The sequence below is a fragment of the Psammomys obesus genome, unplaced genomic scaffold (genome assembly GCF_907164565.1).
Source record: "Psammomys obesus unplaced genomic scaffold, mPsaObe1.curated_primary_1811, whole genome shotgun sequence".
Taxonomy (NCBI): Eukaryota; Metazoa; Chordata; class Mammalia; order Rodentia; family Muridae; genus Psammomys; species Psammomys obesus.
This window is the reverse complement of record NW_026585686.1, coordinates 11,856,695-11,874,309: the sequence shown is the minus strand read 5'-3', so window position 1 is coordinate 11,874,309 and position 17,615 is coordinate 11,856,695. Positions and strand designations below refer to the sequence as shown.

General features: G+C 36.7%; 1 protein-coding gene and 1 non-coding gene across 6 annotated transcripts in view; one reads left to right on the top strand and one right to left on the bottom strand.

Annotated features, from left to right (window-relative positions):
• Ptprd (protein tyrosine phosphatase receptor type D) overlaps nucleotides 1-17,615 on the bottom strand; it is a gene marked incomplete in the record, with an annotated part of 2,622,804 nt that overhangs the window by 1,362,955 nt on the left and 1,242,234 nt on the right.
• On the top strand, nucleotides 8,625-8,727 carry LOC129665271 (U6 spliceosomal RNA). The gene has a single exon (XR_008718365.1). It is a non-coding gene; the product is annotated as a U6 spliceosomal RNA (small nuclear RNA).

Here is a 17,615-nt window from a genome sequence, read left to right as displayed (position 1 = left end):
CTCTCCCGCTCCTGTGTCTCTACCTTGAGATAAAGTGCCAAAAAAAGCCAGTATACAACATGTTCACATGTTTATGTAGCTATTAATTTAATGGTGATATTTAGCCATAAACAATTTTTTGTATTAACATCTCTAGTTAATACAAAATCTAGGGATGCATGAACTGTGGATGACAGCAAATTACATTTGACTAGCAGAATAATTTATTTGTTTTTATTAATATAGATCATTCAACTATTCACTTGAGAGTTTGATTTAATAAAACAAGTCATTATAACATAACTAGTAAATATCACTAGACAATGAAACTTGAGTTCCAGATCCTGCATTTTTAAAATTTATGCTTTAAAAATATAATTCTGGTATACATATTTTTATAGGAAAATACAACTAAGTATTTACCACATTTCTTTATGTATTTTTCTATTCTAGATACTACAAATTGCTTTGCAGTATAGGTAACCTTTACAAATGCTGATTTTCTTTGTGTTTTTAGATTCATTTTTAAAATAAAAGTTTTATTACCTCATTTTTATACACAATTTGGCTGATTCTCCCTAAACCTGATCCTCTGATCGTGTCTCCCTACTCTGTAACCCCCAAGTGCCACTCCACACCCAGTATTCTGTTTCACCTTTTGTTTGGGTGTCCATGTGTTTTCAGGTGTGTGTTTGTGTGTATGAATTAGAGGTTGGAGTAATGATTCCATTCGTTAACTGCTCTTCAATGGACCCAAACCCACTTCATAATCTCCTGTAACTCAAGATGTAGGGAATTGCAAGGCTCTTTTGGACTCCAGGACATCTGTACACACACACCTATGAACTAATCCCACAAAATAAAATTGGAAGTTAGGATTTGTGCACACAGAGGGAGACAGGATTAGTTATTTGTGTTTCTGACTCTGAGTTATCTCAATATAATATTTTGCTTTCACATTTTCTGCAAATTTCATAACATCACTTTTTTTTACAGCTAAATAGCATTCTGTTATACATATGAACTACATTTGATTTGTCATTCTTCTATCAGTTGGTGGACATTTGACTGCTTCCACTTCCTGGCTTTTGGGCCTAAAACCTTAATGATTGACCAGAATAGTATTTCCCATGGCTCAGTCAGCTATCAATGATGTAGTATATCCAGTCCTTTGGGAATAAGTCAGAGAGTGGTGTAGCTGTTCTTTGGTAGTACTATTTTTAGGTTTTTCAGTGAAAATTCTACACATTGATTTCCTTGGTGTCTTTCTCAGTTTATCACAATTTAGTCACTTTATGTCCCAGCTGTATACACCACCTTGTCTCCTCAGAGTCCAATACACCCTCCCTATTTTCCTGCTATGCCCTTCCCTAGTCCATTGATAGGGAAGGACGTCCTGACCCTAGCCTATCAGGTCTCATCAGGACTGGCTGCATCATCTTTCTCTGTCGCCTAGTAAGGCTGCAACCACCAGGGGGAAGTGATCAAAGAGCTGGCTACTGTTTTCCTGTTAGAGATAGCCTCTGCTCCCCTTACTAGGGTACCCATTTGAAGACTGAGCAGGACATCTATGTCCTTTCCATGCATGGTTCTTGGTTGGAGTTTTGGTCTCTTCAGGTTACCATGGGCCCAGGAATTTGGCTCTGTTGCTCTCCTTATGGAACACCTGTTCCCTCCAGGTTTTTCTATCTCCTCCTACTTCCATAAATTTCCTTGCACTCTGCCCCAAGTTTGGCTTTGAGTCTCAGCATCTCATTCAATACCTTGGTGGATAGAGTCTTTCAGATGACCCATGTGGAAGGCTCTTGTCCTGTTCCTTGTCTTCTCCTACTTCCAATGTCTGTCTTGTTTGTCTTTCTGAATGAAGTTTCAGCCTCTTCCCTAAGGTCCTCCTTGTTGTTTAGCTTCTTTAGGACTACAGATTCTAGTATGTTTATCTTTATTATATGACACATGGTGGAGAGGTTGTGGAGAAAGGAACCCTCCTTCATTGCTGGTGGGAAAATAAACTCGTGCAACCACTTTGCAAATCAATCTAACACTTTCTGGGAAAATTAGAAATAGTGCTACCTCAAGATCCAGCTATAATACTCCTAGGCATATACCTGAAAGATGCTCAAACCATACAACAAGGACATTTGCTCAATTGTATTCATAGGAGCTTTGTTCATAATAGCCAGAATCTGGAAGTATTTCTCTTCTTGATGACAACCACTGTCATCAAGAGTGTGGTAAGATAAAAATCTAAAAGCAGTTTTAATTTATATTTACTTGATGGATAACGATGGTGAAAATCTCTAACGATAATTACTGGCCACCTATACTTCTTGTAAAAAATATCTGATTAGTTCATTGGCACAATTGTTGATTGTGCCAATCAAAAGGGTCTTTTCATTCATACAGAAATATAATATATGATAAACCTACTAAAATCTGTACACACAAAGAAACTAATCAAGAGGGAGGACTCTTGCTAAAATGCTCAAACCCTATCCAGAAAGGCAAAGAGGATGGACATCAGAAGAAGGAGAAAACAGGGAACAAATCAGGAGCCTGTCTCAGAGGGTCTCTGAAAGGCTCTGCCCTGCAGACTATCAAAGCAGATGCTGAGACTTATGACCAAACCTTGGGCAGAGTTCAGAGAATCTTAAGAAAGAAGGGGGAAATGGTAGGATCTGGTGAGGACAGGAACTCCACAAGGAGAGCAACAGAACCAAAATATCTGAGCACAGAGGTCTTTCCTGAGACTCATACTCAAACCAAGGGCCATTCATGGATTTAACCTTGGACCCCTGCACAGGTATAGCCCATGGCAGTTCAGTGTCCAAGTGGGTTACATAATAATGGGAACAGGGACTGTCTCTGACATGAACTGATTGGCCTGCTCTTTAATCACCTCCCCCTGAGGGGTGAGCAGCCTTACTAGGCCACAGAGGAAAACAATGCAGCCACTCCTGAGGAGACCTAATAGGCTAGGATCAGAAGGAAGGAAAAGAAGACCTCCCCTGTCAGTGGACTTGGGGAGGGGCATGCATGCAAAAGGGGAGAAAAAGAGGGGTTTAGGAGAGGAGAAGGGAGGGAACTACAGGGGGATACAAAGTGAATAAAGTGTAATTAATAAAGAATTTAAAAAGGGTCTTTTTGTGTGCCCCCATATTAGTTCCCAGAGTGAAGTATAAATAGCAAGAATTTCTCCTAGCCTGTAGTTTGTATGTTCACTTACATATATATATATATGTATATTTCCTTATTTTACAAATGAGTAATATCACCTATATAGATCATGTTAAAATTTATCTATTAATTGGTTAAAAAAGTGGTGATTTTGCCTTTTATTTTTAAATGTGCTGCTGTGAAGGTTTGTGTACAAATTGTAAATATTTTTTTGTAATCTTTTTTTTTTGTTTCTTTTGTTTTGTTTTAGACAGAGTCTACTCTCTACATAGCCCTGACTATCCTGGAATTCGCTATGCAAACCAGAATAGCCTTAAACTCAGAGATTAACCTGCCTTTGCTTCTTGAGTACTGGCATTAAGGACATGCATCACCATGTCCAGCCATTCTTAGTCTTTCATTAACCATGTCACAGTAAAATGGCTATCATTGTTTAACATACTAAGCAGAAATCTTTGCAAATAGGACCTACTTTTGTTTCATTATTATGTAATCAAAGTGATGGGATATTTTATATGTATAAATTCATGCTAATAGTAATATCTAATCACAAATCTATTATTGCTATTTGTATGTACATAAAATTATATTATAGATATAGGAAGATATTTCAAAATACTTTTCCAATACTATGAATGATTATTTTTAAAATATCTTTAGTGGCCATATCTTTTTTCATATATTATATCATATTTATTTATTTATTTATTTAAGTAGTTAGTTATTGCACTTTATTCACTTTGTATCCTAGCTGTAGCCCCTCCCTTATCCTTTCCCAACCATACTCTCCCTCCCTCATCTCTTCTCATGCCCCTCCCCAAGTCAACTGATAGGGGAGCTTCTCCTCCCCTTCCATCTGACTCTAGCCTATGAGGTCTCATCAATACTGGCTTCATTGTCATCTGGTAATGTTGCTTCCCAATCAGGGGGAGGTGATCAAAGAGTAATGGTCAGATCTTATACTAAACACAGATTGGCATGAATATCCCAGACTCTTATACACTTCTTTTAACCTTGAAAACTAGACAGAAACAGCAAATGTGGATAATATACTGCAGGGCTAGGTGGAAATACAGTTTCTATCAGAATGTTCGAGGAAATTATCTGATCACTACTATTGTGGCACATTTCTACCATTTGATGCTCCCTTTATTTCCCCCTAGTCATTTTAATTTGCCTTTTAATTAATGTTTCCAATTTTCATTTGAGTTGTTTTCCCTTCAACAAAATGAATAATATATGACATGACCTTTCCATTTTATGGAAAGACACCTTTCAAACAATGTTTAATTTTATACAAAATTCCATGTTTAATTCAATTTTTTTTTGACTCCTTAAATATAGTGTAATATCAATGGTGGTGTTGTCTGCCAGTCCATTCCCATATTAACTCTTGTAGATCATGCCAAATTTTTGAAAAATTATGATGCATTCATTTTTGTCTTAATAACTACATAAATGTGCATGTTTTCTGTGATTAAAGGAGGGTAGTTGGAAGAAGGCAACTAGATGCTGAATTTTCTTTTTTAATTATTGTATAATAGAAAATAAAACTCTCTTGACTGTTTTTATTTACTCTAAAGCTTAATACACAATAAATAATTTTCTATAACTTATTTCAAAGTTATTGTCTTTCAAAATTTGACTTAATTTTTAAATAAACTGATTGTGAAACCTGAATGCAAACTGACAAAGATATAATTTCACATACTTTAAATTACTGAGAACCATATTTCAAACCACCAGAAAGTTAAAAAAATACAAGTAAAAGTCAGTTGCTTAGAAATTGCTGATCTCTTCATATATTTTGTTGCTGTGCTCCTTGTTCTGTCTCATAAGGTAGATCATTATGACAGCTACAACCTGTTAAAGTTTTTCCATAGAATGCGACTAGAAATAGTATTGGTTATTCTTCAGATATGTTTGACATTTTAATAGTATTGTTTATAAAATTATGAAAGAATGAGGACAGTAGACACATCGCTTTTATTCACTAAAATTAGTCATCTTCATTTCTGTCCTTGATAGCAACTAGGCTGACTCAACTTTTCCTGAAATACCACTCACTATCTTACTACCAAGTGCTTGGAAAAACAGCTGGCAAATAGAAGTGTGAGAAAAATCAGCTAAGAAAATTTACTGCTAAAGAGAAATAGCTATTATGTACAATACATGACTGTTGATATGGGAAATTAAAGTCAAGTGCGCTCATGTCAAAGCAAGTTTCAAACAATGCTGTAAGGTGGCACACTTCATTGTAACCTGGACCAGGGACAATGCTTTTAGAAGTTCAGAGCTATAGGTACTCTCACCTATGCTTTTACTACCAACAGAAGGTAGATGCAGTGGGCTCCCTGTGTATTTAAGGCCAGCCTGATCAACCAGGGCTACACAGTAAGACCAGCCCCCATTTCTATCAAAAGAAAATTTCATGGCACGAAGTAAAAGCTGTAACATACATCTCCCTGGAAATGTTCTGATTTCTCAGGCAGAAATCAAATCTTTGGTTACAATGCTCTATTTATGTATATGCTTTTTCTTCAGTGTACATATGCTTTTTCTTCTGTTTTCCTTGGACCACGGCTGTATTACTGCTCACTTTATTACTCACGATCCAAAAAAAAAAAATAAAAATAAATAAATAAATAAAAAAAACAAAAAAAACCCCCAGTATTTATTTATCTACCAGAAATACAAATGTATGTAATATATTAGGTATCGGAATACATATGCTTTTTATCAGAAATATATATTCTACTTTTCAACGTACTAAGATATAACTGTAACTGTGAAGGTCAAGTTCTCACTCTCATGATCTTAGTAGAATGAGGGCAGACAAGGTCACTGCAAAAGAGAATATCAGTGGGCACATGCGTAACAATGTAAACATGATTTTCTTTACTTTGTGTCATTACACACATGTGTCTGGACTGAGGCACACTTGCATTGTTGGCTTCAGCCACCAGGGAGTGATTCACAGAGAATATATTTTCAAAGAGATGGCACCCAAAAATTTGATTGAATCGTTCCTTAAAACTTGTGATGAAATGCAAAGAAACCTTTTAGTTAAAAGTTGGCTATTCAGAGTGTTAATGTTGAGAAGACAAACTATTCTGAAAAGTTTGTTTAATATGATGAAATCAAATAAAATTCTTTAACTCATTCCATTTCACTTGATTTAAAAATACTTCTTTTATTTTTTGAGATTATAATATAATTATATCATTTCATTCTTCCTTATCTTTTCTCCAAATCTTTTTATATATTCATTCTTGATCTACCTCAAATTCATGGTTTCTGTTTACATTAATTGTTATCACATTACTATTCTTCATGTTGATATTAACTTCTGGTTTGAAATGATATGAATTTTTTTTTGGTTTAACACTCAGAGTAGCACTGTTACCGTTCATGAACAATGCCCTAGAGAGGTGTGGACTTTGGAAAAACTATGAAGATGCTAAGAACACAGCTGTACTTTATGAGCAGCAATGTGGTGTGAATAGAATCATTATTTTCACAATCCATGCCGTTGTAGATACTCTTTAGCTATCTGACACAATATTGATTACACCTTAATGTCTCAAATAGACCAAAGAAGAAAATAAGAGAACAGTGAAGATGCTGTCTATATAATAAAAACATGGGAGTGAGAAGATGTCTGTCTGGGTAGAGATGGTTAGTGTGTGTGTGTGTGTGTGTGTGTGTGTGTGTGTGATATGTGTGAAAGGTGTATGTGTAAATGTATATTTGAGTCTGTATATTGTGTATGAGTATGTGTGGCATTTGCATATTTGCTTGTGTGTGTATAGTGTATAGGGCAGATGAGTTAAGAGGAAGAGGAACAGCAGGGTTGAGTAGTTACTAATCTTAATAAATTTCTTCTAGGCTCATTTAGAAATGACTGCTCAACTATTCTAAAGAGAAGCCATGTTTATGGCTTATGGAAGTAGTAGGATCTTAATATGAATACTGCCATATGCGAATTTTGGTGACCTGTCAGTGAATAAGTTTGGACATGTATCATTTCTGCAGATCTTTGTCTATGAGATATCAAGATAGTTGCATTTTATGCTTCAGCAATATTCTGTGCATGCTGCTTTTCTTGATATTTTATTTGTCAGTCACCACTTTCTCATATAGGTCTCTGCTAGACATAGAATCTTGGTCTTTCTTTCCATTTCCAGTACTGAGCTCAGAGCCTGGGGACAAGCTGGCACAAGGGTGACAAACAGTCCTCTCTGAGTATCTTTATTAAAGGGTTTTCTAAACAGAAGTTTCACATTAAAAAGATAAAGTAATTATCATATTATACTTTTAGTTATTTGACTTGGCAATAATGACTTTATATGCTATGCCTCTAGTAAAATCACAACTATCCATGCTTCTGTCAGAATCCAATCAACCTTACAAAGATTTCAAATGACCATCTCATTGTTAAAGTGATTACAAAAGATTATCCTAGCTACTGGGCTGCACAGGACATGGGGTCAGAACCATTGTGCTTGTCTGCAGTGTGCAGTTTGAAAGGTGAGCAGCGCCTTCATCATTCTGGCATTCTGTTTTAGTCTAAGTGTCCATCAGAAGCCTGCCAGGGCTCAGTGCTGATAACGAAGCACCATTGCTTCTCAGAGTGACAGAGCACAGTGACACATCAACAGAAGGACTTAAATGAAAGCCCCTTCTAATTTAACCAGGAATCTGCTGAAGCCATATTCAGCTCAGCACTCTTGTTTTCAATTACAACTTTCTTGTGGCAAAAAAAAAAAAAAAAAGGTTTGGCATTTCCTTTCCTCTTTAGAGTCAGGGGTGGAATCTGGTGAAAGGACTCAGAAGAGAGCCGAATGAACAAGGAACGCTCACCTTCATGTCTGCCTCTCCTCTTACTAATTGCAGTTTCTGTGATTCAAAGAAAGCTTGACCTGATGCTTCAAGTTGCTAGGAGAGTTTATCACATTACCAGTGTTCTTTGAGAACTGTTTTGTTTTCTCTTATGCCACAGCTTATGCCACAGAAAGCTGTAAAGGAGACAAGCTTTCTAATTTACTAAGGGACTAAGTTTCTGACGTACTAAGCCTATTATGTGCTGGGTACAATTGGTACGATAAGTAAACAGTTCTTGTCTGGACCAACTCAATTCCTATTCAAATCTATTATGATACAGGTAGAGTTAGTTTGCTTTTTCTTCTTTTCTTTAGAAAAAAATATAGGAACAAAGTGATTAAGAAAATTTTATGTAGTCTCATCAAGTAAGTGTTAAACATGTCACATACAATATGAACACAGTTTATAGCATTCAAGCTTGAATTTTAGCTACAGGACTCTTAAATTGCTATAGTGCTGGGTCTCAAACTTGGACTCTTAATCCCACAGAGATGCCGCTAGTATGCTACTTTCAGAGAGAGAATTGTTAAATTTTTAGTGGAAATAATTATGGGTAATATAACCAATATAAATGAACACACTTGTGTGTGCTTCAGCAGCACATATACTAAAATTGGAATGATACAGAGAAGAGTAACATTGCCTCTGTACATGGATGATATGGAAAATTGTGAAGTTTTCCATAGTTCTAAATCTCTAGAAACAAGAAAGCAAACACACTCAAGAGGAGTAGACGGCAGGAAATAATCAAACTCAGGGCTGAAATCAATTAAGTAGAAACAAAAAGAACAATACAAAGATTCAATGAAACCGAAAGCTGGTTCTTTGAGAAAATCAACAAGATAGACAAACACTTAGCCAAACTAATTAAAAGGCAGAGAGAGTATCCAAATCATCAAAATCAGAAATGTAAAGGGGACATAACAACAGACACTGATGAAATCTAAGGAATTATTAGGTCTTACTGCAAAAGGCTGAACTCTAAAGGATTAGATAATCTAAGAGAAATGGACATTTTTAAAATAGATTCCACTTACCAAAGTTAAATCAAGATCAGGTAAACAAATTAAATAGTTCTATAACTACTAAGGAAATAGAAGCAATCATTTAAAGTCTCCCATCCAAAACAAAAAACAAAAAACAAAACAAACAAACAAACAAACAAAAAACAGAACAAAAAAGCCAAGGTCAGATGGTTTCAGTAAAGAGTTCTACCAGACTTTCAAAGAATTGCTACTACCAATATTCCTCAAACTATTCTACGAAATAGAAACAGAAGGAACATTGCCAAACTCATTTTATTAGGCCACAGTCACCCCAATACCTAAACCACACAAAGATACAACAAAGAAAGAGAATTTCAGACCAATTTCCCTTATAAACATTGATGCAAAAATACTCAATAAAATACTTGCAAATTGAATCAAAGAACACATCAAAAATATCATCTACCAGTATCAAATAGGCTTCATCCCAGAATTGCAGGGGTGGCTCAATATATAAAAATCCATCAACATAACTCACCATATAAGCAAACTGAAAGGGAAAACTATGATCATCTCATTAGATGCTGAAAAAGCATTTAAGAAAATCCAACACTCCTTCATGATAAAGCTCTTGGAAATATCCGGGATACAAGACACATACCTAAACATAATAAAGGCAACATACAGCAAGTCTATTGCCAACATCAAATTAAATGGAAAGAAAATTAAAGAAATTCCACTGAAATCAGGAAAAAGACAAGACTGCCAATTCTCTCCATATCTCTTCAATAGAGTACTTTGTCCTAGCCAAAGAAATAAGACAATTAAAGGAGAACAAGGGGATAAATATTGGGAAGAAATCAAAGTATCACTATTTGAAGATGATATGATACTATACCTAGTGTCTCTAAAATATCTACCAGGGAACTCCTATGGCTGATAAACACCTTCAGCAAAGTGATGAGATACAAAGTTAACTAAAAAAAAAAAAAAATCAGTAACCGTCTTGTATCCAAATGACTAATGGGATGAAGAGGAAATTATGGAAACAACACCCTTCACAATGGCCACAAATAACGTAAGGAATCTTGAGTGGCCAAGAAGCACTTAAAGAGTTGTTCAGTTTTCTTAGCCAACAGGGAAATACAAATCAAAAAATCACTCTGAGATTCCATTTTACACACAAGTGAATGGCTAAGATTAAAAACACAAGTGACAGCATATTCTGGCAAGGATATGGAAAAAGGGGAAACATACCTTCATTTTTGGTGGGAGTGAAAACTTGTACAACCACTCTGGAAATAAATCTGGTGGTGATATCTCAGAAAATTGGGAGAATTTCTTTCTCAAGACCCAGCTATACCACTCCCAGGAATATACCCAAAAACATTCTCTACAATACAGCAAGGTCACTAGGTCAATTTTGTTCATAGCAGCTGTTCATAATAGCCAGAATATGGAAACAACCTAGATGTCTCTCAGGGAAATTGTGGTACATTTACACAATGGAATACTACTTAGCTGTTAACGAAGAACCATTAAATTTTCAGGCAAATGGATGGAACTAGAAAAGATTATCCTGAGTGAGGTAACCCAGACCCAGAAAGACATACATGGTATTTTCTCACTTACAAGTGGATTTTAGCCATATAATACAGGATAACCATATTACAACTCAGAGACCCAAAGAAGATATGTAGCAAAGGTGACTCAAGGGAGGATGCTTAATTCTTCCTCAGAAATCGAAATAGAGAGTGAAAGTGGTTGAAAAGAGGAAACAGTAACAGAGGATCATTGAGAAATATGAGGGTTGGTATGAGACCAGATGAGAACAGAGGTGGAAAGACAGAAGGCCTGCAGAGAGAAGAGAAACCTTGGGCAGTAACTTCTCTGTCACAAGCTGGAGATTTATGACAGGGTAGGCTCCTAAAATGATAGGAGGGTAACTCTAGCTAGACTCCTACTAATGGGGGTCATGGAGACTGAAGAGGCCAGCCTCTATCTAGATAAAACACCTAGTGGAGGGAGGGGAATACTAACCTAACCACAAAAACTTAGACCCAAAATTTACTATGCCTACAAGATGTTCAGGGCCAAAAATAAAGCAGAGATTGAGGAAATTTCTAAACAATGATTGGTCCAACCTGAGACTCACCTCATGGGAGGAAGCCAACTCCTGACATGATTAACAATTCTCAGTTACTCTTGCAGACAGGAGCCTAGCCACGGAGTGCCTCCATCCAGGAGTTGATGGAAACAGATGCAGAGCCTCAGAACCAAACATGGATGGAGTGTATGGAGTCTTGTGGAAGAGTTGGGGGAAGGATAGAAGGACCCTGAAAGGATAGGAGCTCCACAAGAAGACCAACAGAGCCAACTAACCAGGGCCCAGGATGGCCTGCATAGAGTGAAGCACTAAACAAGGTCCATGCATGGACCACCTAGGCCTCCTACAAAGACATAGCAGATGGTGAACTAGGTCTTCATGTGAGTTCCCTAGTAAGGGGAATGGACTCTGTTGCTTGCTTTTCAATCATTTTTCCTAGCTGGGGTACCGCACCGACTACAGAGGGTAGGGGGGAAAGGGGTGTGCTCAATCGCATTGTGACTTGATGTGCTAGGGTTGGGTGGGTGATAGGTGGGGCTCTTCTTCTCTGAGTAGTAGGGTAGGCAGATAGGAGAACCAGAGAGGGACAGAATGGTGGGCCCATGGAGGGGAGAAGAGGTGGGAGGGGCCTAAAATGAGATATAAAATGGAAAAATAAAAATTAAAATTAAAATATAAAATCTCAAAACAATACATACTTATCAAAGCCTAACTAAAACCTTGTAATATTGTGCTGTTTTTATCATTGAAATCCTCAAACATGATCATTTCACAGTCCTTCAGTCATGCAATCCAAGTTCAGCAAATAAATCTATGGCTTCCCTTAGAATGGGAGATAGAGAATTGCATTCTGTTTCTTGCTCCCTTTCTTTCCAAAGCAGTGCTTCTGGCACTCACATGCATTCATTGCTGAGTTAGACTAAGAGTCTCAGGGAGAACCTGTCATGTTTATGAAGCCCTCCAGTTGACAATGTTTCTATGAATCCTTGGCACTACAAAGTTGCATTTTTATTATTTTTAGTTTTATGAGTTTTTTTTTCTCCTATGATGAGTATCTATCTGGTGCTGTAGGGTACTTAATGAGGCCAGAAGAGGGCATCATGTCTTCTTGAACAGGAGTTAGATGGTTGTGAACCACCATGTTCATGCTGGGAGCAAAATTTGCATCTTCTAAAATAATAAATGCTCCCAATTACAAAGCCATTGCTACAGCACAAACAATGTGTTTAAAATACATTTTTATTATATTCATTATTCTCTCTCTCTTTGTGTGTGTGTATTTTTATGTGGTATATGTGCTTGTGTGCATATAGGTATGTGTGTGGAGGTCAAAAGTCCTATTTCTGGAAGTCAATTCTCTCATTTCTCATCTCATGTATTCTGAATCAAACTCTAAATCAATGTCCGGTTATCAGGCTTTTGTAGCAAGTGCATTTACCTGCTGAGTCATCTACAGATCCAGGAGTTACACTTCTTAAATAATGAACATTAAGAACATCTCATGGATGTTGTAAATTTATGGCCAAACTTTCATACTATTTGTTTTGGACCCAGCAATTTCAGAGAAAGGCTTAGTTAACATTTTCTAGCCTCTTTGTTTGTTATCTGGATTCACTTTACACTTATCTTAGTCTCTTCGGTTTATTGCTCTGTACCTTCTTTCTTCTATCTTCATTTCTTTGGTGTCATTTTGCATATCTTTACAGTGGTCTCTGCTGCTATTGGGAATTGTGAAAGCAAGACAAAGCTGAACAGTTTGGAATAAGTCATAGAAAAGGCATGGGCCAGACTTCTTTGTACATTTCCAGATGATGAGATTATGATCAGAGCATCTTTCAAAACATTCCGGAGAAATTTAGAGTCATTTAAACATTGCTAAAATACAACATCATCAGCTTTCTTTCCTCTTTCACTTGCTGTCAGTGTTAGAAGAGGCTGCACGGCTTTGGGGGAATAAAACTAACACTACTGGTAATGAAGAATAATTTCAGTCAGGCACATGAGCACAGTACCAGTTGAAATTTTAGGAAAAGAATTTTCCTTTAAGGATAAAACAAATTTTGCAATTTATCTCTGAGCTGTCTCTAGGAAAATCATTCACTCTGACTTTTTTTTTTAATTCTATTTTGGGTTTGTTTTTTTTTTTTATTTGTTTGAGACAGGGTTTTACTAGGTAACCCTGGCTGTCTCGGAATTTCCTCTGTAAACCAGACTGGCCTACACCCAGAGAACTTGGCCTGCCTCTGCCTCCTAAGGGATTGGATTCAAGGCCTACAAAGCCCTGACTAGCCCCCAAAGTATATTTTTATATAGTTATGTATTTTTTTTACAACTTAACACACATCTTTCTTTAAGAAAACACCTCAGTAGATTGGCTCCATACTAAACCTCTTCCTTCCTGAGAATGCCATCAGCCAGTTTGGCATCATTTGACTGATCAAAACTTGGAACAAAAAAGGGAAGCCATATGGCAGCCAAGTCAGTGATGATGTACTCCAAACTGGCGAATCTTGAACCAGCAGATGCCAAGACACAAGTGCATAGTAATGTATGAATTAATGCAGACAGACAGGGGTGGAAATATTGATGTATTTCTTAACTGACATTGAGACATGATGTCAGAGAGGACTTACAGGGTTATTTTCATTTTCAAATGGTGGTCTAAATCCAAACAAAGATTATAAAATAAATCCAAATAAAGATTATGCTTTGGTTAAAAGTAGCTATCTAACATGAATTAAGCGCTTAGAAACACTGAACTGGCATTGTATAAAGTACTATAAATTTTATTCTTTTGTTATGAGAATAAAATGATAAAAATAGGCAGCTACATTTGAATATGTATTCTACAATTATACTTTTGACATTTTCTTTTGTAACCCAGTAAGCCTGGTATTGGAGATATGACATTTATGTTATTACTGAGTGCTTTCTAATGCCAGGTACTTGTCTGAGGTCTAATGGTACATTGAATATATGGTACAGCACACAATAAACATAAAATATAATGCAAATGGAACCACAAGATAATTCTAGGTAAGTATAGTGTGACAGAATAAAATAATGGGTATATGTTAGAGAATGAGTTTTCATATCTGGCACTTTCTTGAAGATCTGGGTAGTAGAAGTTACGAAGACAGGAGGAGAAAACATTCTGTAGGGGTGTCAGCAGGTCCATATGCTAAGTGAGAGCAACCTAGAATGTCCAAATAGAAGGAAGTCTTCTGTGACTGCAGCATCCTGAGCGGACAAGAGAACCAGGAGCCTGTCCTGGGATAACAGGGAACACCTCTGCTAAAAACCTTTACTTCTTAGCCAGGCAGATTGACATTTCCTTATCAGTCATAAGCTGATCTTTGCCATTCTTACTGCTCTAAAACACACCACTGAAATAATTCTAAGAGTTCTAATTAAATTTTAGAAATTCATTTAAATATGACACCTCTAAAGATCCTGGAACATAGTGCACGATGGAGGGGAAAGAAAGCAGAATATTGGGAGAAGGCCTGAGAAATGACATCTTTAGGGTACAAAGGGCCCACTGTGAACAAGATCTCACAGTAGCTGATGTTGTCTGCACTGGGACTGAACAAGACTGGATGTGTCAGCAGTTAATTAGAGATGAAGAGGAGGTTCATCAAGTGTTACTCCTCTATTCACTACTGATAGATTCTGACAGAGAAGCAATCATTCTATTTAGCTGTGTACCCACTTGTTGAGCATCCCAGCCTCCAGTTCATTTTTCTAAATGCATGGTCACACAATGTGCTCTGTTTAAACTTCATCGGTCACAAAAAGGACAAAATTTGTTGAAAGTTTTTTTTTTTTTTTCGGGGGGGGGAGGAGAGGTTATGACAAGTGAGAGGGGAAAAAAACACTGTATTATATACATGTATGAAACTGACAAAGAATACATTTGATAACATATTTTTGGCCCTAAGAACACACTGTTCTTGACTGAAAGAGTTAAGTCAGTAATCTGTGTTAATGTAGTGCGTTTTTGAAGCACTAGATAAAAATGTACTTATAGAGTCAGTTTTCTCAAAGTGCACACAGCTATTAGCTAAGAGTCTTGTCCCTATTTAGAAACTGCATTAAATTCTTATAGGATGTTAGAGTGCTATTCTGAAAACTACTGCTTTAATTCCGTGGGTTAGAACAGCAAAGAGCACTTTGCTCTTCTAACCTGCCAAACTCTAAGCACATACAGATAACTTTAATACTTAAAATCTTATGTTTATAAATTTGTGGTTTCACCCACTTTCCAATTACCGTACTACTCTCACAGGTTTCTTATTAGTGACACCCCCCACCTCTAGGACTGCCAACATTATCATATCAGAGCACTTGCATAATTTAATCTTGTGAGAACGAGATTCCTTCTACAGAAATAATATTCCTCTTTTACTCTGGTGCATCAAGAATCATTCTAAAATTATTATTTGTACAAATGAATCCACTGTTTTAACTAATGTATTATTTCCCACTGTAGACCACATAGCTTTACTTCTGTAACTTTGGCTAGTTAACATTTTGCTAGTTCATTGCCTGTCAAGTATCTTCCAGCAAGGGTTCCATGACGTGTATAAAGAGATCAGGGTATAAAGAGATCAGAAGAAAATGTGTTATTCACAAAGCCACTTACTTTAATACACTGTGTGTGTGTGTACTGAATCTTGGGTATCTCGGGTACATGGTGTTCAGGATAGGTATGTGAGATAAACATACATGATTTCTCCTTCACAGATTTACATAGGCTGTTATGTATATGTATGTTGAGATACCAAGGGTGTTTATAGACAGGTTGACAGGTGAGTGTAATCCACAGAGGCAATATCTCTGACAGTGAAAGCATTGAATGTAATGTCAAGAAATAGTACCTTACACAGGTTTAAATAAACAAGAAATTCTACCCAGACAAATGCTGAAAAGAAGTACCAATAGAGTAAATAAGCAGATAAAGGAAAATAGTAGGATTTATTAAAAATGTTAATGAAGGCATATTGATAAGAAAGTAATTATACAAGTTTACACTCCCAAAAGCAGTGAAGAAGAGTCCTCTTCTCTTCACAGCATGTGCTGTTGCTGGTGCTTTCTTAAAAGAATTGGAAATATTTTACATCAAGACCCAGATATACCTCTCCAGGGTATATACCCAAAAGATGCTCTGCCATACAATAAGTACACATACTCAACTATGTTCAAAGAAACTTTATTTGTAATTGCCAGAATGTGGAAACAACCTAGATGTTCCTCAAACAAAGAATGGATAAAGAAACTGTGGCACATTTACACAATGGAATTCTACTCAGATAATAAAAACAAAGAAATCATGAAAATTTTAGGCAAATAGATAAAGTAGAAAAGTTCATCCAGAGTGAAGTAACCCAGACCCAGAAAGACACACATGTTATGTACTCACTTATGAGTAGATTTTAGCCATATAATACAAGATAAATATATTACAAGGCACAAATCCAAAGAAGATAAGTATTAAGGAAGACCCAAGTGAGGATGCATAAATCTCATTTGGAAAAGGAAATAGAATAGACAGAGGTAATGGCTGAAGAGAAGAAACAAGGTAGGAGAGGGAGCACAGAGAGTTAAGAGGATAGAGACCAGACCTGAGGAGAGCAAGGGCGAGAGGACAGAAGGCCTGTAGAGAAAAGATAAACTGAGGTTGGGGACATCTCTTTGACAAACTGTACACCTAAGTCAGGATAGGTTCTTGGGAGGATATGAGGGGGATTCAAGCAGAGACTTCTAGAAGAAGAGACCATAGCGACTGAAGAGGACACCTCTGACTAGGCTAGTCTTCTTTTAAAGGGCAGGTAACACCAACCCTCTCACAAAAACTTGCACCCAAAATTACCCTGCCTACAAGATGTGCAGGGATAAGGATAGAGCAGACAGAACAGAAATTGATGGAATTCCCAACTTATGTCTGGCTCAACCAAAGACCCACTCTACCAGAGGCAGCTAACCAGGGCCCATGCATAAATTAAAACTAAAAACCCTACAAAGATGTAGCAGATGGGTAGCTTAGGCTTCAAGTGGGTACTCTAGTAAGGGACTGCATCAAAGATGGACTCATTTGTTAGCTTTTAGATCTCTCTTCCCTGGAGGCACTGTATTGCCAGGCAACAGGGGAAGAAGACATGTTCAGTCCTAATGGACCTTGATGATCTGGGGTGCATGGGAAAGGAAGCTCTTTTTTCTGAGTATAAGCAGAGGGAGAAGGAAAGGGAGAGAGGGGGAACTGAGAGGGGAGGATGGATACATACATATAAGAATGTAAAGTGAGTAAAATAAAAAAATGAGAACAAAGAAAGTAATTATACTAGTTAACACAGATTCGATTATGTAAGATTAGTAGACTGTATTAGACATTAAACTGAAAAAGTATATGCATTGTTAAAGTAATAGGAAGTTGAGTAATTTCTTTCTTTCTTTCTTTCTTTCTTTCTTTCTTTCTTTCTTTCTTT